The sequence below is a fragment of the Panulirus ornatus genome, chromosome 56 (assembly GCF_036320965.1).
Source record: "Panulirus ornatus isolate Po-2019 chromosome 56, ASM3632096v1, whole genome shotgun sequence".
Lineage (NCBI taxonomy): Eukaryota > Metazoa > Arthropoda > Malacostraca > Decapoda > Palinuridae > Panulirus > Panulirus ornatus.
In genome coordinates this window covers 24,319,185-24,341,684 of record NC_092279.1, presented here as the reverse complement: position 1 = coordinate 24,341,684, position 22,500 = coordinate 24,319,185, and the positions used below count along the sequence as shown (strand labels likewise).

Genomic DNA, 22,500 nt, shown 5'->3' with positions numbered 1-22,500 from the left:
GTATCTGCCCACAGTGGCTCTCCCTCTGGTCGGAAGTGCCTCATTTCTAGCCTGGCGCTGGCTCACATCATCTCTGCAGTGGGTCATACCTACCTGCCCCACAAAGATCCTCCCTCACTGGTCCAGAGTGGCTCATTTCTGGCCTCCCACAGAGGCTCAGGTCGGCGTGGAGTGCGGTGGGCACGTGTGCTGTGACAGGGACCTAGGGTGCGGCACGTGCAAGGGAGGGGGGGGGGGACGGTTGGCAGGCACGTGCCGCAGGGGGGTGCACGGACGCACGTGTTCAGCCCCGATATACTCCTGGGTCGAGGTGAAAAGCAAATATTTGTAGAGGCGTCGGGGAAATGAACATCTGAATTATGATGCTTCTGTATAGTATAGTATACCTCCGTATAGGGGATGTATACTCGTATATGTGGTACGTGTCACCATACGTCAAATACGTGAAAATCTGATATAGACGATATTTTCATGTAGCTCAATTCATTATCATTATCATTATTAATGATATCATTTCATATATATATTTCTCCATTTTGATGGGAAATATCTATGGGGAAAAAACATTAAACCACATCTAAAATATAGAAACAAATTCCCCACAATCTATACGAACACACACCACTGACCTAAGATACCAAACAGTATCTACATCTACCCTCAGCCATCCGTGCAGATCAACCAGACACAGTGGTTTACCTATAACAGTAAACCACATTGTTAACTTCGTAAATGACGAAGGTACAAAACTGAGTGATCTAATGTATGAACCGGGAGGGGATGCTGAGGTATTCGTTCAGCGGTGTGTATGAGAACACCCATGAGTTCGATGCGTTGGTGGCGCCGTACTGTTAACTCGGGGACGAGGGATCTCAATGACAGGAGGTGACGGCGGCGGGTATGGTGTAATGGGGGCAACCTAGCTGTGGAACCTGAGAAAATGAGTCCTGGCTGGAGGTCAGAGTAGTGGCGGTGGTGGGTAGAGGTCAGACGAGAGGTCAAACTTGAAGGCATGGAGGCCAATTGGAGGTTATGATTGGGGTGTTTAAAACAGGATAAGAGGTCAGGCCACAGTGGCATGGAGAGTACCTGGAGTGGAGGCTCTGGTGGAGGTGGAAGAGGAGGTGTGGGAGGGCCATAGTGGAGGCATGGAGACCCGGGTGGAGGTGGAGGTGGAAGAGGAGGTGCGGGGGGGACCAGAGTGAAGGCATGGAGTCCATGGCGGAGGTGTGGAAGGGCCAGAGTGGAGGCATGAAGGCCCAAGTGGAGGTGGAAGAAGAGGAGGTGCGGGAGGGACCAGAGTGGAGGCATGGAGGCCCGGGTGGAGGTGGAAGAGGAGGAGGTGCGGGAGGGAGGGCCAGAGTGGTGTGTGTTGATACCCGGGTTCATTACTAGCGTGTTGAGGGGAGCTAGGAGGCGAGCAGGAGTCTGGCCTAACGGAGAATCAATATATGCAAATATAAGATCTCAGGCCTGGAGAAACCAAATATATTTCGGCGGGTTCTATCGGCCAGAAATATCAGAATTTAGTCTGGGGGTGGGAGGGAAGAGGAAGACATATTCTCCATCCGAACATATCATGTGTTGGAATTCTCGAACCCACGCTTCTTGTTGTTGCCTTTTTTTTAAAAAAAACCTTCCTATTATCATTTTCTTTTTCCCCCCCTAGCGTTATTACGTCTATCTTCGTTTTCGGTTTGACTGTGGTCCAGGGTCATTCGGGTTTTTAATCCTTTTTGAAAGGTATTGGTGGTGGCCTAGCTGCTTCTGGCCTGACCTGACCTCCCCCCCCACCCAAAAAAAAGGGGGGGGGGGAAGAGAGGAGGGTCGTGGCTTCATGTCATCATACCCCCCCCCCCCCCTTCAGGGGTCGTACCGTCGCCGTGTTCGAGGGTCGTACGAGCCCGTATTGCTCAATGGCCGTAAAGTCATGCTCAAGAGTTTACGTTTTCTATTCTTCTCATACGGGAACCCACACGTAAATTTGCGTTCAAACTTCTCTCGCTTCCGTCCGCCCGTCCCCCTCCCCCCCACACACACACACAACACCGTTTTATGTTATGTTACATCTATGTTACATCTATTTTGGAGGGTAAATGAGGAAAGAGAGATAGAGATAGAGAGAGGTAGATAGAGATAGATAGATAAGAGGGACAGACTCTGACAAAAATAAACATTTCGGTTTCATTTACCCAATATGTTGAAAAGTATCTGGGAGAGCGTTTGTATTTATTTGCATTAATTTTGCGCAGGTGTTTGTAGAAGTGGGTGCTGTGTATATTGGGCCTAACCCTATCCTACCCCCCAACCCACCCACCCACCTCCTCCTCTTCCCCCGTCGCCAGCGACCACCACCACACACACACACACACACACACACACACACACACAACAGCAGCAGCAGCGGTCTGCTGATGATGATGCTCCTCCTCCTCCTCCTCCTCCTCCTCCTCCTCCTGCTGTAGCTGCTGCTGCTGCTGCTGCAGAGGTGTGGGGTTTGGGGTGGTGGTGGTGGGTCTGACTGCTGTTGATGAAGCTGCCGCTGCTCTTCTTGTTGCTCGTCCGCTACTACCGCTGCCTGCCTGCCTGCCCCCTCCTCCTGCTGGTCTGAAATTGAGGTTGCTGTTGATGAAGCTGCTGCTTGCTGCTGTTGCTGTTGCTGTTTCCTTGCTTGGCTGGTTGCTCTTGCTTTCGCGACTACTGCTGCTGTTGCAGCTGTCGGTCTTGCTGCTGTCTGTCTTGCTGTTGTTGCTGCTCCTGTTAATAACGCTACTGCTGTTCCTGTTAATAACGCTACTGCTGCTCCTGTTAATAACGCTACTGCTGCTCCTGTTAATAACGCTACTGCTGCTCCTGTTAATAACGCTACTGCTGCTCCTGTTAATAACGTTACTGCTCCTGTTAATAACGCTACTGCTCCTGTTGGTGTTACTGCTACCGCAAGACATCTGCTGCCGTTGTTTCCGCCGTTGTTAACGGCTGATGCCGTTAATACCGTTGCTCTTGTTGTTCCTGTTTGCTGCTGTTGATGTGGTTGTTCTGCTGTGGCTGTTACACCTGACGTCACCGTTAACGTCGCTGCCGTTACTGTCGCTACCACGTGCAATATCCTTTTACTGCCACGCTCACGCAACGGCCCACCTGTTACAGCTTCTGTTGTCCCCGTGTCATACCAACAACAGGAACTGTCTCACCCTCATCTCCCACTGCATGACCGTTCGTAACCCGTTAACGGAGGCGACGCTATAAAGGACTTCTGTCTCTGTTGTACCTCATTCTGTTGCCTCTGTAGCCATTACTTCGGCCATCATACCTGCGGCTGCCCCCCCCCACACACACCTACTGTTCAACATCCTCTGTAACATTTTCCGATGCTCTTACAGCACAGCAGGGGAGGGAGGGAGGGAGGGAGGGAGGTCACCTGAGGGGGTGGGGAGGTGAAAGTATACTGGCTGGCAATTGACGAGGAGAATGATGATTGGGTAATTAAGAAGGGGGAAGGTACGAAGAAAAAATAGTTGCGATATATATATATATATATATATATATATATATATATATATATATATATATATATATATATATATATTGTCATTAAAAATGCATCTCATTTGATAAATATACAAACTACATAGGAATATATTTCCTAAATATCCAGTTAATTATATTCTGACTTTAATGGTGAATATTCACGTTCCTATAAACGCATAATTGATATGTGAATTCTTGCGAATGAATAATTTTCTTGCGATTTTCAGTAAATACGCAAATGATATGTGTATTTTTGGGGATCTGAAGGATTAATGTGTATCTTTTCAGAAAAGAAAGTATTGTACAGTGTTTATATATTTAGCGAAGTGGTGTGTGTGTGTGTGTGTGTGTGTGTGTGTGATTCCCTATTTGTACTGTACGGGGAGGGAGTTCTACACTCGTGGGGGGGGGGGGGAGCCCCCCATCTCCCGAACTTTCTCAGCAATCATACAACTTTTAATAAAACTGTTGTATGTTGGCCACATCCACAATGTCGCACTTCAGTTTAATCCATTCATCCTCCACCTTCCACCAACAACAACAACAAAAAAAAAACCAATCCAATGCATCGTTTTCTTTAAACCACATTCATGCATGATTTACCATGTTATCGCCTCTGGTTATTCCGGCCATCCATCTCTCGAAGATACGTTCAACCTCGCCTTCATCAGAACAGATCCACAAACTCCGTGATCAGGTCACGTCTTATTCTCTGCTCTTCCATGTTGAGTCAATTCAAGGCTCTTCTCTCTTCCGCGACTTGTGATCTGTCTCTGTAAATCAGCTCTCTTCATTTCGGTGGCCTTTACGTTGTCCTTAACTCAACCATTTACACTAGCTGTCTTGTGCTTCTTCAAGCGCGGCGACCCAAATCTAAAGAGACGTCATTCTTCTTCTTGGCCGAACGTACAGGACGCAACCTGTTGAACAATGTCCACAGCCATATACTCGCACGCTGCTCTGATATTTGCCTGAAGACGGTGTCGCTTCCTCTCCTTTATCTCCTCATGTGGGGCTCTGGCCACAGGTTTGAGAGAGGATGTCGACTGGCTAGTCCCACGTAAACAAAAGAGATTCCAGATGCTTTCTTCTTTTTCTTTCTCCCCAGCTGGATACTATAGGTATTGAGGTCTCTCTCTTTATATGGCATCCGATCCTCGTATGTTTACCTTTCCTGGGGTTGAGTCTCATTACCCGATTCTGGAGAGTCTGTCGAGGCCCTTGGTACAATCCTCTTCACTGTTCGCCCTCCTCATGACATCATCCGGAAACATATCGAGACAAGAGTCCAACCCTTTCGGCAAGTTCAAGACGTATATCAAGAAGAGAAATGGTCCTAGAACAGGACCCTGTGGCACGCCGCTAGTGCCCTCGACCCATTTTCCTGTGTGTGTGTGTGTGTGTGTGTGTGTGTATGTGTGTGTGTGTGTGTGTGTGTGTGAGCTAATCAATGAATGATGGAATTTTTACCCTATGTTCGATGTTCTGATAATTCCTCAAGATATATATATATATATATATGTTTCCTTGCGCTACCTCGCAAACGCGGGAGACAGCGACAAAGCAAAAAAAAAAAAAAAAAAAAAAAAAAATATATATATATATATATATATATATATATATATATATATATATATATATATATATATATATATATATATTATCCCTGGGGATAGGGGAGAAAGAATACTTCCCACGTATTCCCTGCGTGTCGTAGAAGGCGACTAAAAGGGGAGGGAGCGGGAGGCTGGAAATCCTCCCCTCTCGTTTTTTTTTTTTCCCCAAAAGAAGGAACAGAGAAGGGGGCCAGGTGAGGATATTCCCTCTAAGGCCCAGTCCTCTGTTCTTAACGCTACCTCGCTAATGCGGGAAATGGCGAATAGTATGAAATATATATATATATATATATATATATATATATATATATATATATATATATATATATATATATATATATATGTTAATAACAAACTTTGTTATTAACATGTTTGTTGTGTTTACACAAAGACTTCGCCTGTATCAAGGTATTTAACACTCGGCTCACGTAAGTGATACATTTTTTTTTTGTGTTAATTAACAGAACTGCCGAGGTTTCCCCAAATTAATAAAGATAATCATTACTGATACAATTAAAAATTAAAGTAAAGACGAGTCTCAACACGTACGTTGCTCAACATGTGAAAAAAAAAACAGGAATAGGAATAAATCGTATATTTCATTTATTAATTACCATTTTCAACCTACCTTGTCAATGCAGCTGATTAGTATTCTGCTAATTATTTACTCAAAGACGACTTAGATATTAATGGTTACAATCGTGTTGATAAAGAAATACCTGGAGGATTATGTATATCTTTTTTTACGTTAGACGAGGACGGCCCGGGCAACTGAAGCATTTATCAAGGTCATTTCAATTAACGCTATATATATATATATATATATATATATATATATATATATATATATATATATATATATATATATATCCTAGACTGAGCCAGGTACCTATTCTATCGAACGCCTAAGGATGGATGAACAGCTGGGTTGACCATGGACCGACTGCCCCAACCAGGATTCGAACCCATGCGCTCGACCCTGGAAGGCCCGCGAATGCGTCACGGTCAATAACGCTAACCGCTACACCACGGAGGTCCGTCAACACCGTGTAAAACTGATGTGAGCATAAAAGTATTAACATTTCCATTCACTGCTTCCATATCTGAGCTTCTCATTTCGTATACAAAAACACAATCGAAATAAAAAAAAAGGAAATGATACATACAATTATTTTGTTTCCATTAATTCATTTTTGTAAATGAGTTTAATTCATTCATACCAACGACAAGATGTTTTGGAAGACGTGAAACAATAATGGTTGTTCCTGTCATCCTAGTCCTCACTAGCTTTATCACCCCGCTTATTTTCCATCCCTCGCATACCACACACACACACACACACACTTCTCTCTCTCTCTCTCACGCCTAGGCGCACTGCTTCCCATAATACCTCACCCACTCCCTACCTTCAGTTACTCTCACCGTTTAGAACTGCTTACTCAACATCCGATATCTCTTCACACAAGTCTGTTTTCCAAACTCACTCACTTTCACTAGCCTCTTCTCACCCATATCTTATCTTCTTTTCTGAAACCTCCAAAAATCTTCACCCGCCTACCAGTTACCTCCTCAACACATTCACATCCAAGCGTCTCTCTTTTGCACGCCTATCAGTCTGTGTGTGATACAATAATGCCCGCTGACCATCTTTCCATTCGCTCTATGTGCCTCTTTTTGAACCAATCACCAACTCTTTTTTTTCACCACATAGCTCCATAAGTGTTCAGCATTTCCATACACCTTACTGAATATCCCCTACCCCACAGTTATACCCTCAACTGATAACTAACTTTCGCATTCAAATCACCCATCACTAATACCATTTCTCCCACGTTAAAACCGCTATCACACTCACACAGCTTCTCCCAAATTATCAGTCTCTCTTCATCAATCTTCTCGTAGTGAGGTGCATAAGCACAATTAATCACCCATCTCTCGTAATCCACTTTCCTCACACATTAGCTTGGAGCTCATTTCCTTACACTCTTTCACAAATTCCCACAACTCCTGCGTCAACAGTAGTGCAATCCCTTCCTTAGTTCTCACCCCTGACTCTGCCATAAGATATTCTCAAACCATTCTCCCCCTGAGCTTTTATTTCACACAGAGCTAGAACATCCAGGTTCCTATCCTCAGACTACCTGTCTCTCATTTTTCCCCCTTCTTGGTTACATACAAACACATTCAGACACCCGAGCCTGAGCCTTCGAGGAGGATGAGCGCTCCTCGCTTGGCTCCTTTTTTCTGTCCCACTTTCTAAAAAGGGGAACAGAGGGTTTTCAGCTATGAAAACGCGTCTTTTAGTCGCCTTTTACGACACATAGGGAATATATGGGAAGTATTCCTTTTTCCCTATCCCCAGGTATATATATATATATATATATATATATATATATATATATATATATATATATATATATATATATATATATATATATATAATCATAACGCAAATTCTAGAGTCCACAATCAATTCTTGGAAACCCTTGAATACACTCAATGGCTCTGATACAAGATGTACTTACCTATGCAGGAATATGGTTGGCCACGTCATCAAACGAGACACCACAGTCGTCTCCTTCATCTGAAGAAGAAGAAGAAGAGGAAGGTAACACTTCAAATTTGCCCTGATGGATGAAGTGAGGTTGATTAATGTTGACATTTAGTTCTTCAGTACCCGTTGGTAATCATTTGTTTACATTTGCATCATATCCGTAGTCTTATATTACATCAATAACTATAAAGATCCCATGCGTATATTATATTATATATATATATATATATATATATATATATATATATATATATATATATATATATATATATATATACAAATATATATATATATATATATATATATATATATATATATATATATATATATATATATATATATATATATATATATATATATATTCATATACAGCCAGTGAAAAGTAACCTTTGGTCAAGCTGTATCACACGCAGTTCAGTCTCGTCAAAGAACGTCACACTTCAGAGGAGTTTACGTTTCCCTGTTACTGGAAGTAGCGCCGCCTCGAGCTGCAGGCTCCCTGGACACGAAGGAAACTATATGCAGTTGCGTATAAGGGCCTGATCTTTGGCCCTGACGCTGCAGGATCAACGCAAAGGTTCACTTCGTCACGTGTGAAAGTGTTCAAAGTTCGTACCGTTGTCTATATATATCCCCTTTAAAAAAAAAAAAAAAAACATACCCTCTGTAATCTCGGCTCAGGAGACAAAGACATAAATGATGAAAAAAAAAGAGGGGAAAAAAAATATATGACAAACTCTGAAAATATATTATGTGTTGATTACGCCGTAATGTTCCTTAAATGCGAATTAATTACCTCGTAAGTGATGTTTCCTATCTTCATTAATGCAAATGAGACGTACACAGTCATAGTTATAAATATGGTGACGCCGAGGGAGCTTCGGCTGGGAAAGTTGAGGCATGGAGGAGAGAGATATATATGTGTGACCAGGACCCCCGACTGACGCTGGAGGTAGGTACACTCAAGAGGGAGGGAGGGAGGAAAAGAGAGAGAGAGGGAGAGAGAGGGAGGGAGAGGGAGGGAAATAGAGAGGGAGAGAGAGGGACTCTCCTCCCCGAATAGCTCGTACAAACGAGCACACCCCGAGGCACTCCTTGCCGACCTCTTATCCGGGGGGAAAGTAACAACGAACGTTACAGAACGCACAGGGGCGACGGGGGTAGGGTCGTCCTGTCCCGTATACGCCCCCCTACCTCACCCGTCGTACCTGAGCGACTACGAGATAGAGACGACGACAGAAATCACGACCGGGCCAAAAGCCCTCTTGACGGAAATGAAGCGACGTTTCTCGGGCCGTAAGAAACACATCCGAACGGGTTGTTGCTTGTCGTATACGGTCGGCCCGGTCCCCCCTCACCCCAACCCGGGGTAGTAAATATGTGCGTCCGAGGTACTACTTTACAACGACGGCAACAATCTCTACAGACAAGAGAGGAGGAGAGAGCAGGAGGAGGAGCAGTATAGTAAGCAAAGGATCAGCAGTAGTTATCTGGTGGTGGGGGGCGGTGGTGGGTGTTGGTGGGTGTCTTCGTCCCATGGCTATGGGATTCGCAAGGGTTGTTTCCCTCTTAGCAACGGATGGAGGGCGCTCGACACCCAGGGACACCCAGCGGCCTCCACAGTGGAGGGAAGATGGAGGGGCAGGGCCCCGCCCCCTGTACACCCAGTGACACAAGGAGCCTCCACAGAGGAGGGAAGGTGGAGGGTCCTGAACGCAGCGATACAGCAGAAGGCTCCGGAGAGGAGGGAAGATGGAGGGCCCCTGAGCACAGAGCGACACCAGGAACCTCCACAGAGGAGGGAAGAGAGCAGAGAGAGAGAGAGAGAGAGAGAGAGAGAGAGAGAGAGAGAGAGAGAGAGAGAGAGAGAGAGAGAGAGAGAGAGAGAGAGTAGGAAGGAAAGAGGAGTGTGGTGGTGGTGGTGGTGGTGGTGTCGCTCCGGGGCTCCTGACGGGGCGGTCGCGCCCCCGTAGCGTCCCCGGCAGCGCCAGGGATGACCGGAGCCCCGACGACAGGAGCCAAGTCCAGGATCAATACATGCAAATGGCGGCTGCTAGCTCCCGCCCGTCCGCCCTGCAGCCTTACCCCTCGACGCAGCAGCGGCACACTCCCACGCTCGCCTCTCTCACTCTCACTCACTCGCTCTCACTCACATAGACACACACACACACACACACACAGAGGGCCACCTTGTGCCAGGATGGGAGTCAGGGAGTAAGGGAGTAAGAGAGAGAGAGTGTGTGTGTGAGAGAGAGGAGAGGAGGAGGAGGTTAAGGGAGGGAGGAGAGGGATGGTGAGCACTGGGAATGGTAGCCAGGAGAGCCCAGAGCGCGGTATTGGTAGTAGTCATCTGTGGCACGGTGCCTGAAAGAAAATGGTGCCGCGTAGGGGGCGTCTGATGTCTCATCCTTGTTGCCAAGAGCTCACGGCTCCGCCATATTTTACAACACGCCGGCGAGGAAGGAGAAAGTTTTGTTGATATTTTTTATAGGATACAGGGAAAAGAGGGGGAGGGGGAGGAGGGGATAGAGAGAGCAAGGGTGGTGGTGTGGTGTGGGTGGAGGGGTGGTGGACAGGAGCTGTGTTTTACCGCTGCCGCTGTTTTGTTTACGCTCTTTTACCTCGCTAATTGCTAAATTATGAAATCCTCGCGCGTACAAACCCCGGTCTATCTGTCCCCAGTCTTGGGGACTGACTCTCTCTCTCTCTCTCTCTCTCTCTCTCTCTCTCTCTCTCTCTCTCTCTCTCTCTCTCTCTCCTCCGTCGATGCGTTCTTCTCCTTGAAGGAGGAGGAGGAGGAGGAGGAGGAGGAGGAGGTGAAGCTCTTCAGTGACTCTTCATGCCTCTTGTTTCTTCCCGGAGCTGCTACTACCGCCTGGGTATTTTTATATCCCTCCTCCCTAAGTCACGGGGGCTTAACTAATGCTGTTCTGGCACACAGGCGGAGGGGAGTGAGGAGAGGGGTCCAGTCCGAGGCGGAATTCACGAAGGACCTTTACTCATCGTATTCCATTCTATTATCATTACGATTATCAATTACGTGAGAGAGAGAGAGAGAGAGAGAGAGAGAGAGAGAGAGAGAGAGAGAGAGAGAGAGAGAGAGAGAGAGAGAGAGAGAGAGAGAGAGAGAGAGAGAATCACCATAGCGTTTCTGGATTATCGGTGTGGATAACTAACGCCAACACACCACGTAGTTTGGCTGTTTATATATAAAAAAATGTGATTTAGGATCCACAGGTTATAAACATCGTCTGGGCATTTATTTAAACTCGAGAGTGCACCGGGACTTCCATTATTCTCGGTCAAGACATCGGCAGTGTGTTTAAAAGTTTCGGGACACTGCTCTTAAAGTGCCTTGCTCTAGACTCTAACTTTATGCTCTGCCACAATTTAGCGGAGGAACAGTTTAGAGCGCTTTATCTTATGGTCTCAAGTTCGTATACAATGACCGGTTTCCGAGGAAGTGAGGCACTGAAACTGTTCCTATACAGAGATGAAGCACTGAAACTGTTCCTGTATAAAGGTGAGGCACTGAAACTGTTCCTATACAGAGATGAGGCATTGAAACTGTTCCTGTACAAAGGTGAGGCACTGAAACCGTTTCTGTATAAAGACCTGTATAAAGATGAGGCATTGAAACTGTTCCTGTATAAAGGTGAGTCACTGAAACTGTTCACGTATAAAGTTGAGGCACTGAAACTGTTCCTGTATAAAGGTGAGGCACTGAAACTGTTCCTGTATAAAGGTGAGGCACTGAAACTGTTCCTATACAGAGATGAAGCACTGAAACTGTTCCTGTATAAAGGTGAGGCACTGAAACTGTTCCTGTATAAAGACCTGTATAAAGATGAGACATTGAAACTGTTCCTGTATAAAGTTGAGGCACTGAAACTGTTCCTGTATAAAGGTGAGGCACTGAAACTGTTCCTGTATAAAGACCTGTATAAAGTTGAGGCACTGAAACTGTTCCTGTATAAAGGTGAGGCACTGAAACTGTTCCTGTATAAAGGTGAAGCACTGAAACTGTTCCTGTATAAAGTTGAGGCACTGAAACTGTATCTACCGACGTAAAGGTGAGGTCGTAACTATCTTTATAAAGCTGAGAGACACCAAAAAGGCGTCTATATACAGGTGAGGTAATAACTACCTTTATAAAGGTGAGTTATCAAAACTATTAATATAAAGGTGACGTAATAAGTCAAATTATAAAGGCGAGGAACAGAAACTGTGCCAATATAAAGGCATATAAAGGTAATATAAAGGTAATAACTTCCTTTATAAAGGCGAGGTAATGGAATCACATTCATTTAATGGCGAGTTAATAACTATGCACAAGTACGAGGGCACACGTGCGGATAATCCCCTGTTTTCAAGAAGTATAGGCTTGTTCATACATGATGGTAAATACGAATATAATTTCATATTTACGTATATATTGCATAAACATGCATACATACATGCATACATATACGCATGCAACGGGCCGCTTGGAATCAAATCTACAGACGCCCGAACCCTGGTCGCGGCAGCCGGTCCACAGCCCCCCCAGCTGTTCATCCTCCCCTAAGGGCTGGTCGATAGGATGTGTACCTGGCATAAGCTAGGTATGTGTGCGTGTGCGTATGTGTATGTGTGTGTGTGTGTGTGTGTGTGTGTGTGTGTGTGTGTGTGTGTGTGTAAGAGAAAGCTTCACAATGTGTGTGATGACTACCATATGTGTTTCACAGGGAGGGAGTTTTACGCTTGTGTTGTCCCGTTTTATCAACGTTGTATACGTGTACCATGTCTTTACGCCTATGTATATATGCACGCTCGCACACACACACACACACAGACACACACACACACACACACACACACACACACACACACACACGCTGGAACAAGGGGCACTGGATTAAAGATTAGCGTAGTGAAAGGGAGAAAAGGGCTCGGTGTAGATGAGCCATACTCGAGATGGACTGTGGTTACCAGCGGTGTGCCGCAAGGCTCGATCTTGGGCCCGCTGCTGTTTGTGGTGTATGTAATTGTCCTGCCCTGTCGATGAGACTCGCTTCTACACGTGTTTCCGGATGAAGCCAGAGAGGGAACGAATGACGATTGCTTCTGCTTACAGAGAAACCAAAAGAACTCCAACGCTGGTCTCATAAATGGCTGATGAAATTCAATCAAGAGTCAGTGCGAGGTGATGATGAAGATGGGGACACGGTGAAAGAATGCCTCGATGTCAGTGATGTCAAGTGAGGGAAGAAAAAAAAATAAGCTTCAAGAATGTATATGCGAAAGAGATCTAAGCAGCTTGTTTCCAGGGTTGACCATCAGGAGCACTACGAAAGAGGCATACTGTCTGAATTGCACTGACGTCTATGGATATGAAGATGTTTAGTAAGCTGTCCACAACATGGATCAGGTTGTATCATGTCTCATAAGTCTGGTTACCGTATCTAAAGAAGCACAAAAAGATTTATCTGAGAGGACCCAAAAGTGAGCAACTGAGATGATATCCGAAAGACTGATAGCTCTCAAATTTGTCCACAATGGAGTAGACGAGAGAATGGGTTAGCCTAACTACATCCTTCAAAGTTTCTCAGATCAGTTGGACGATGTCTACTGTGAGCAGTCCTTCGTGAGATGCATTACCTGGGTAACTCCAGCCCAAGACAAGAGGGTAGGAAAGACGTTTCTTAGATAAGACATGGAAAAGGTTCTGCTTCAGTGCAAGGATGGTGGATGTTTGGGAGGGACTAAGTAAGACGACTGTGAAGATAGGCAGCCTTTAAATGTTTTAAAAGGCTACTTAATGAGAGAGAAAGTGGAAGAGATGGGGGGCCTCTATGAGCCTGGAACTCTCCTCCCTCACAGTATAGAGGGGTAACTACGTACTACACACACACACACACACACACACACACACACACACACACACACACACACACACACACACACACACACACAAAGGGCCCAGTATCAAAAGAGGAAGACTAAGAAACAAAAGCCTCCTTTGTTACGAGACTTTCCCCATCCAGTATCCAGAGTTTGGGAAACATACGCAGCCCTCTTTATCCGGGACCAGATGAAGTATACAGCGTATAAGACCCGGGGAAGTATATCTTTGCTACAAGGCCAGGTGAAGTATATCTCATGGAGGGCCAGGTGGGGCTTATGTCTCCAACAAGGCTAGGCGAAATATATATCATTTAAAGGCCCAGTGAGGAATATCTTTCCAGCGAGGCTATGCGAAGTATATCTCATACAAGGCCCATTGGAGTATATCTAACAAGACTAGGCGAAGTATATCTTATTTAAAGGCTAAGTGAAGTATATCTTTCAACGAGGGTAGATGAAGTATGTCACATACAAGGCCAGGGAGAGTATATCTCTCCTAGAGGCCTCATACAAAGCCATATGGAGCATGTCATACAAGACCCGGTTATGTATATCATACAAGATATAGGTGAAGTATATCACACACAAAGCCAGATGAAGCATATGTCATTACTAGAGTCAGCTACATATATCATATATGACTCTAAAATATGTTTCATTGAGGATCCGTTGAAGTATATCTTCGACAAAATCAAGTGAAGTATACTCTATATGATACAAGATTCAATCAAGTTTATCCGACGTAACAGAAGATCCCGTTAATCTTATCTTCCGTTCTTGACGGATTATCGAAGGATAATTCCGATAATCCAAAATGTAATGATATATATCTCAAGTGATCAGAGACCTGGGTGAATCATATCACATTTCACTCAAGAACCGATGAAATAGATGTTATAAAACCCTACGCCTTGTGACATGTAGTATACCCACCCGGTGAGGTATAACAGAACAATGATCCAATGTCAGTGAAGTATATCCTATATCATCCACGACATATACCATTTTATACAACGTATATCCAACCAACGTCAGATAGGTGAATATAGATCATATGGGAGTCGAATGAGTATGTTTTCCGTAATCAGACCTAATGAATTATATCCACAGGTATAGAAGGCCCTGTGAAGTAGACAATGAACACTTTGAGGACTCGATGAAATAGACATCCGATTCCTCAAAAATCGGACACTATCAAAAAGACGATAATTCAATCCAGATTTATACAGATTTTAATCAGCCAAAGTTTGTAAACCTGAAACCTATATAATCAAGTATTTTTTGGTTTTGTCTTTTCTTAACGAAATCACGAAATCAAGAAACTTAACATGTAATATATGGTTAACAATGTGTCCTATTAATCAACTCTTGAATTGGATTGTGTGGTTAAAAAAAAAAAATAAGAATATCGCATGATCCACACAATGAGCTGAGGAGACAGAGAGAGAGAGAGAGAGAGAGAGAGAGAGAGAGAGAGAGAGAGAGAGAGAGAGGGGGGGAGAGAGAGTAGATAGACAGATGTATATATATAGATATATGTATATATATATATATATATATATATATATATATATATATATATATATATATATATATATATTTATTTATTTATATATATAAATGTCTGTGATTATAGTTACCGACACGGAGCTGGCAAAAACATATTCCTCCAATCATGGCTACCTCAGCTGGAAGGCGGGGGAGAAGAAGAAGAAGAAAACAGGACGTGAATGAGAAAACGAAAATACAGAAGCAACCCCGAGTCCCTCTTGGCTGTCTCTAGAGGTGAGTCTTGAAGGTGGAGGAGTTGTAGGAAGGTGGAGGGGTTGTAGGAAGATGGAGGGGTTGTAGGAAGATGGAGGGGTTGTAGGAAGATGGAGGAGTTGTAGGAAGGTGGAGGGGTTGTAGGAAGATGGAGGGGTTGTAGGAAGATGGAGGGGTTGTAGGAAGATGGAGGAGTTGTAGGAAGGTGGAGGGGTTGTAGGAAGATGGAGGGGTTGTAGGAAGGTGGAGGGGTTGTAGGAAGATGGAGGAGTTGTAGGAAGATGGAGGGGTTGTAGGAAGATGGAGGGGTTGTAGGAAGATGGAGGGGTTGTAGGAAGATGGAGGGGTTGTAGGAAGATGGAGAGGTTGTAGGAAGATGGAGGGGTTGTAGGAAGATGGAGGGGTTGTAGGAAGATGGAGGGGTTGTAGGAAGATGGAGGGGTTGTAGGAAGATGGAGGGACGAGAGGGAAAGAAGAGGTTTATGGTATCCCCCTCGACCTCCCTTTATCTTAAGAGGGGTCCTGGAATAACGTTACTCCAGGATCCATTTTCCGGGAGCCTCCTGCAAGCTCCAAGGTTGCGCTATTTCCAGTAGCAGGGACATGATGGACTCTTATGGAGACAGAGGGATAGATTGTGTTTTCCTAAGATACAGCATCGCCCGATGCGACTTTTCGCTCGCAGTGTGATTTCATGCAGGAGGTGTCTAGTGGCATCCACACACACACACACACACACACACACACACACACATATATATATATATATATACATCAGCAAACAAGTTCTGATTTCTGACGAACAATCCTCATTACGATCTCGAGACACGACCCAACCCGACCCAATCCAATCAAAGCCAAGCCAACCCAACCCGACCCACGGCAACGTTAAAAGGAAGTCCTTCGCGACACGTAAATGTTCCTTTAACACGGAACATCTGTTGATTTGCCGCACTCCTTTGTGCTCCTGACTGAATACATGATGTGAAAAGACTCTCTCTCTCTCTCTCTCTCTCTCTCTCTCTCTCTCTCTCTCTCTCTCTCTCTCGTCGAGTGAAAAATCCTCACTTTTCCTGCACTGTAACCATGAGTTGTTGATATTTTTTTCTTTCTTGGGTTCCCTCAGGAAGAAATCATTATTGTCATATGGCTGTTCCTCTAGCAGGATGATCATTAAAAAGAGCCCTAACAGAATAATCATTACGAAAGATTCTTCTCAACCTGATCCATACTTATGAAAGACAATCGTCGACTACAATTATCATTGGAAACACACCTGGACCACAGGTGTTCCTTAAATAGGTCATACTCTGACAGAGGCAAGAGGGAGAGCAATCATCTGTGCAGCAACAAAAGAAGCGAAAAAGGTAGTATCTTCATGACGAAGAACGACAGCCATGAGAGAATTCACCAAATTCCATCTCCGGTTTGATTTCTCCCACCTCCTTGTCCCCTTTACTTCATAAAACATACATCCTCACTGTCCACCTCTTCTCACTCATCCTCTCCATATGTCCAAACCATTTCAGCACCCCCTCTTCTGCTCATCCAACCGCACTCATTTTATTACCACACTTCTCTCTCTCTCTTACCCTCTCATTATATACTCGATCAAATTACCTCACACGTCACACAGCCTTCAAGCATTCCCATTTCCAACACATCCACCCTCCTCCGCACACCCTTTTCTATAGCCCAAGCCTCGCATCTATATTATAATTATGAGACAACTTTACCCTCAAACATACCCATTTTCGCCCTCCCAGGTAATGAACTCTCTTTCCACACATTCCTCAGCGCTCCCAGAACTTTCGCCTCCCCTCACCCATACAATGACTCACTTCCACTCCCATGGTTCCATTTATTGCCACTTCACTTCTAAATTTTCTCCATTCAAATGCACACTTCAACGAACCAGTCCTTTAATCCTGCTGTTTGTTTTCACATTTACTCTTAACTTCCTCCTTTGACACACTCTCCTATAGTCAGTGACCAACTTCTGCAGTTTTTCTCTCGAATCTGCCGTCACGGCTGTATCATCAGCGAACAACAGCTGACTCATCCCAAGCCTCTTCACATTCTCCAGACTGCATATGCTCTCTCTCTCTCTCTCTCTCTCTCTCTCTCTCTCTCTCTCTCTCTCTCTCTCTCTCTCTATGTATGTATATATATATATATATATATATATATATATATATATATATATATATATATATATATATATATTTTTTTTTTTTTTTTTATACTTTGTCGCGTTAATGACATAGCCTGGATTAAAGCCTCAACAGCCGGTACCTTCTCATATATGTGTGTGTGTGTGTGTGTGTGTGTGTGTGTGTGTGTGTGTGTGTGTGTGTGTGTGTGTGTGTTTGCGCATGACAGACTCCCCCTCCTCAAGGTTACACCGTGGGCGAGTCACCTTTACCAAGGCTATAGCCTTCGGAGTACAGTCTCGGCAAAGAATTTCTAACTCTGAATAAGTCTACAATTCCCTGCAACTGAAAGTAGCGCAGCCTTGAGTTACAGGAGCCTTTAGATATGTCCTGGGTAACATCCGGACTCTTACAGAAATTAGTTCTGGGGTAATCATAAAAAAATGAATAAATGAAATATCAGCACTTTATATATACAAAGGAAAGCAGCAGGAGGTCACGAGGAAGGTGCAGGGGTTGAAAAAGAGGGCTAATTAGAGTTCGGGTGAACGGGTATCAGTAAACTTCAGGGAGGATAAGAAAACATTTTGGGAGGAGGTTAATGGTGTGAGAAAAACGAAAGAACAAATGGGGACATCGGTGAAGGTGGCAAAAGGGGAAGTGGTGACAGGTAATGATGAGGTCAAGAGAAGAGGGAGCGAGTACTCTGAAGTACTCTTGAATGTGTTTGATGTTAAGATGGCAGATGTAAGGTGTTTGGGTCGTGTAGGTATGCGACGTGAGAGTCATGGCAAGTGGTTTAGTGAATAAAAGGAGAAGAAAGCCTTGTGTAAGATGAAATGTGGCAAGACGGCTGGGGTGGATGATACTACGGTTAATTTCTTTAATAATGAGGGTAACTGTGGCGTTGATTACTTAGTTACTGTCTTCAATATATGTATGACTCATGGTGAGGTGCGTGAGGATTGGCGGAATGCATGTATAGAGCCACTGTTTAAAGGCAAGGGGTGTGTGATGTCTCCATGGCTGTATAATTTGCTTATGGACCGGGTTGTGAGGGAGATAAATGCAAGGGTCTCGGAGAGAGAGGGGGCAGGTATGCAGTCAAGTGAGGGTGAGAGGGGCCTAAGAAGTGAGTCAGTTGCTGTTTGCTGATGACACGGCGCTAGTAGCCGGTGCAAGTGAGAAACTGCATAAGTTGAGCGTAAGAGTTTGGGAGTGTGAGAAAGGATAAAGTTAAAAGGAAGTTTTTTTAAAGTTTTAGCAGCGCAAAGAGATAGATAGGTTCTTTGGAATATGAGTTTGAATGGAGAAAATCTGGAGGAAATGAAGTGTTTTAAATACCTGGTATAGGATATGACAGTGAATGAAACCATGGAAGGTGAGGTTCTGGGAGCATTGGGAATGTATAGAAAGAGAGGCCACAATCTGATAGGGCAAAATTAGTTATGTTTGAAGGTACACTAGTTCCGACAGCGTTTTTATGCATGCGAGGTATGGGCTATAGATGAGACTGTACGGATGAGGGGCAAAGTGTTGGAAACGAAATGCTTAAGGACATTATGTGGTGTTGGGGAGGGAAGGGTAGGGGGGGAGGTGATCGAGTAATTACTGATAGGCTGTGAGAGAGACGTGTGGAAATAAGAAGAATATGGTTGACAGAGCAGAAGAAGGTGTGTTGAAATGGTCTGGACATATGGAGAGAATGAGTCAGGAGAGGTTGACGAAGATGATATGTGTCAAAAATAGACGGGACAAGGAGAAGTACAATACCGAATTGGAGATGGGTGGATGGGATGAATAAAATTTTGAGTGTTCGGAACCTGAAAGTGCAAGAGGGCGAGAGTGGTGCATGGGATCAAGCAAATTGGAACGATGTGGTGTACAGGGGGCGACGTGCTGTTAATGAACTGAACCAGCGGATATGAAGCAGCCGGGGAAGACAATGAAAAGATCTATGAGCCTGGCTGTAGATAGTGGGCTGTAGCATCGGCGCATTACACATGACAGCTAGATAATGGATGTGAGCGGGTGAGACCTTTTCTTCGTCTGTTTCTGGCGCTACCTCGCTGACGCAGAACACGTTGAACAAGTACAAAATATATATATATATATATATATATATATATATATATATATATATATATATATATATATATATATATATATTTAGATATATACTTATATATATATATATATATATATATATATATATATATATATATATATATATATATATATATATATATATATATATATATATATTATCCCTAGGGATAGGGGAGAAAGAATACTTTCCACGTATTCCCTGCGTGTGGGGAATGCGTGTAGTAGAAGGCAACTAAAAGGGAAGGGAGCGGGCGGCTGGAAATCCTTCCCTCTGGTTTTTAGTTTTCCAAAAGAAGGAAAAGAGGAGGGAGGCCAAGTGAGGATATTCCCTCAAAAGCTCAATCCTCCGTTCTTAACGCTACCCTCGCAGACGCGGGGAATGGCGAATAGTATGAAAAAAAAAAAAAAAAAAAAAAAATATATATATATATATATATATATATATATATATATATATATATATATATATATATATACGTGTGCGTGTGTAATATAATAGAGAAGCAGTCAGCAAGGTTTGTCATAAACCAACCTAATCAGAATAAGTCATCACAAAGTTGGCAAAAAGCTTGGCAATATAAAAGTGGCAGTAAACATCCAACAGGTCGTAAACGAAAGGTCAGAGGTCACTGCGCTAAGACGAAGGTCACAGTAGCAGGTCAGTCGGCTTTGCAGCAACGCAAAGGTGAGGAGTGTGTATAAACCACAGAGCGAGGTCATGTGGGCAAGATGAGGAGGGGCGACGAGGAGGGTCGAGGTAGAGGGGTCGTGGTGGTGGCAATAGACAGGCAGGAGGGAAGGGTTGTCTAAAGGCAGAGATTGTGGTAACAACAGGTCATGTTACGTTACGTTACGGTCCTGTCAGGGGAGGAGGAGGGGGGGGGGGGAAGGTCTTCAACACCCACATCAAGGCACACGGCGACGGGTTCAGTGACCCACATCATTAATCACCACCAACGTAAATAACATACAAAGAACAACACATTTGAATAAGAAACCGTAGGGCGACCTACACACACACACACACACACACACACACACACACACACACACACACACACACACATACACACACACTCACCTCGACAACATGGAACAATGCCTTTCATGAGGGAGTTCTATATGGCTTCTGTGGAGGATCCCAAAACAGTTATCAATTCCAATCCGTCAGTATCACTTACACACACACACACACACACACACTTAACAGATGTATCCTCTCCAATCACGGTCAATGATTGTGCTGAGTTATATATATATAGGAGGACCTAAAGTAGCGACCCCAGGAACACCGCCGGCACACACAGGGCTGTTGCGCCAAGAGGAACGGGAGCAGTGTAGCTGACGGCTATAAAGTGGGAGGAACGGGAGCAGTGTAGTCCGATAACGATCAAGTGAAGCGGCAGCAAAAGTAATTTCACCTGTGATCTGGATTTCATTAAAAGTAACCCTACCGCAAGGATGAATATCACCAAGAAGAACAATGATTTAAAAAGATAATATAATATATATATATATATATATATATATATATATATATATATATATATATATATATATATATATATATTTTTTTTTTTTTTTTTTTTCAAACTATTCGCTATTTCCCGCGTTAGCGAGGTAGCGTTAAGAACAGAGAACTGGGCCACTGAGGGAATATCCTCACCTGGCCCCCTTCTCTGTTCCTTCTTTTGGAAAATTAAAAAAAATTGAGAGGGGAGGATTTCCAGCCCCCCGCTCCCTCCCCTTTTAGTCGCCTTCTACAACACGCAGGGAATACGTGGGAAGTATTCTTTCTCCCCTATCCCCAGGGATAATATATATATATATATATATATATATATATATATATATATATATATATATATATATATATATATATATATATTTTTTTTTTTTTTTTTTTTTGCTTTGTCGCTGTCTCCCGCGTTTGCGAGGTAGCGCAAGGAAACAGACGAAAGAAATGGCCCAACCCACCCCCATACACATGTATATACATACGTCCACACACGCAAATATACATACCTACACAGCTTTCCATGGTTTACCCCAGACGCTTCACATGCCTTGATTCAATCCACTGACAGCACGTCAACCCCGGTATACCACATCGCTCCAATTCACTCTATTCCTTGCCCTCCTTTCACCCTCCTGCATGTTCAGGCCCCGATCACACAAAATCTTTTTCACTCCATCTTTCCACCTCCAATTTGGTCTCCCTCTTCTCCTCGTTCCCTCCACCTCCGACACATATATCCTCTTGGTCAATCTTTCCTCACTCATTCTCTCCATGTGACCAAACCATTTCAAAACACCCTCTTCTGCTCTCTCAACCACGCTCTTTTTATTTCCACACATCTCTCTTACCCTTACGTTACTTACTCGATCAAACCACCTCACACCACACATTGTCCTCAAACATCTCATTTCCAGCACATCCATCCTCCTGCGCACAACTCTATCCATAGTCCACGCCTCGCAACCATACAACATTGTTGGAACCACTATTCCTTCAAACATACCCATTTTTGCTTTCCGAGATAATGTTCTCGACTTCCACACATTCTTCAAGGCTCCCAGAATTTTCGCCCCCTCCCCCACCCTATGATCCACTTCCGCTTCCATGTTTCCATCCGCTGCCAGATCCACTCCCAGATATCTAAAACACTTCACTTCCTCCAGTTTTTCTCCATTCAAACTCACCTCCCAATTGACTTGACCCTCAACCCTACTGTACCTAATAACCTTGCTCTTATTCACATTTACTCTTAACTTTCTTCTTTCACACACTTTACCAAACTCAGTCACCAGCTTCTGCAGTTTCTCACATGAATCAGCCACCAGCGCTGTATCATCAGCGAACAACAACTGACTCACTTCCCAAGCT

The 22,500-nt window shown here is 44.1% G+C and overlaps 1 long non-coding RNA gene across 1 annotated transcript in view; it reads right to left on the bottom strand.

Annotated features, from left to right (window-relative positions):
• Positions 1-22,500, bottom strand: part of LOC139766065 (uncharacterized) — an 86,880-nt gene that overhangs the window by 40,405 nt on the left and 23,975 nt on the right. Inside the window, exon 2 of the long non-coding RNA XR_011716780.1 lies at positions 7,673-7,731. This is a non-coding gene — a long non-coding RNA (uncharacterized lncRNA). The remainder of the gene's footprint in view (positions 1-7,672; positions 7,732-22,500) is intronic.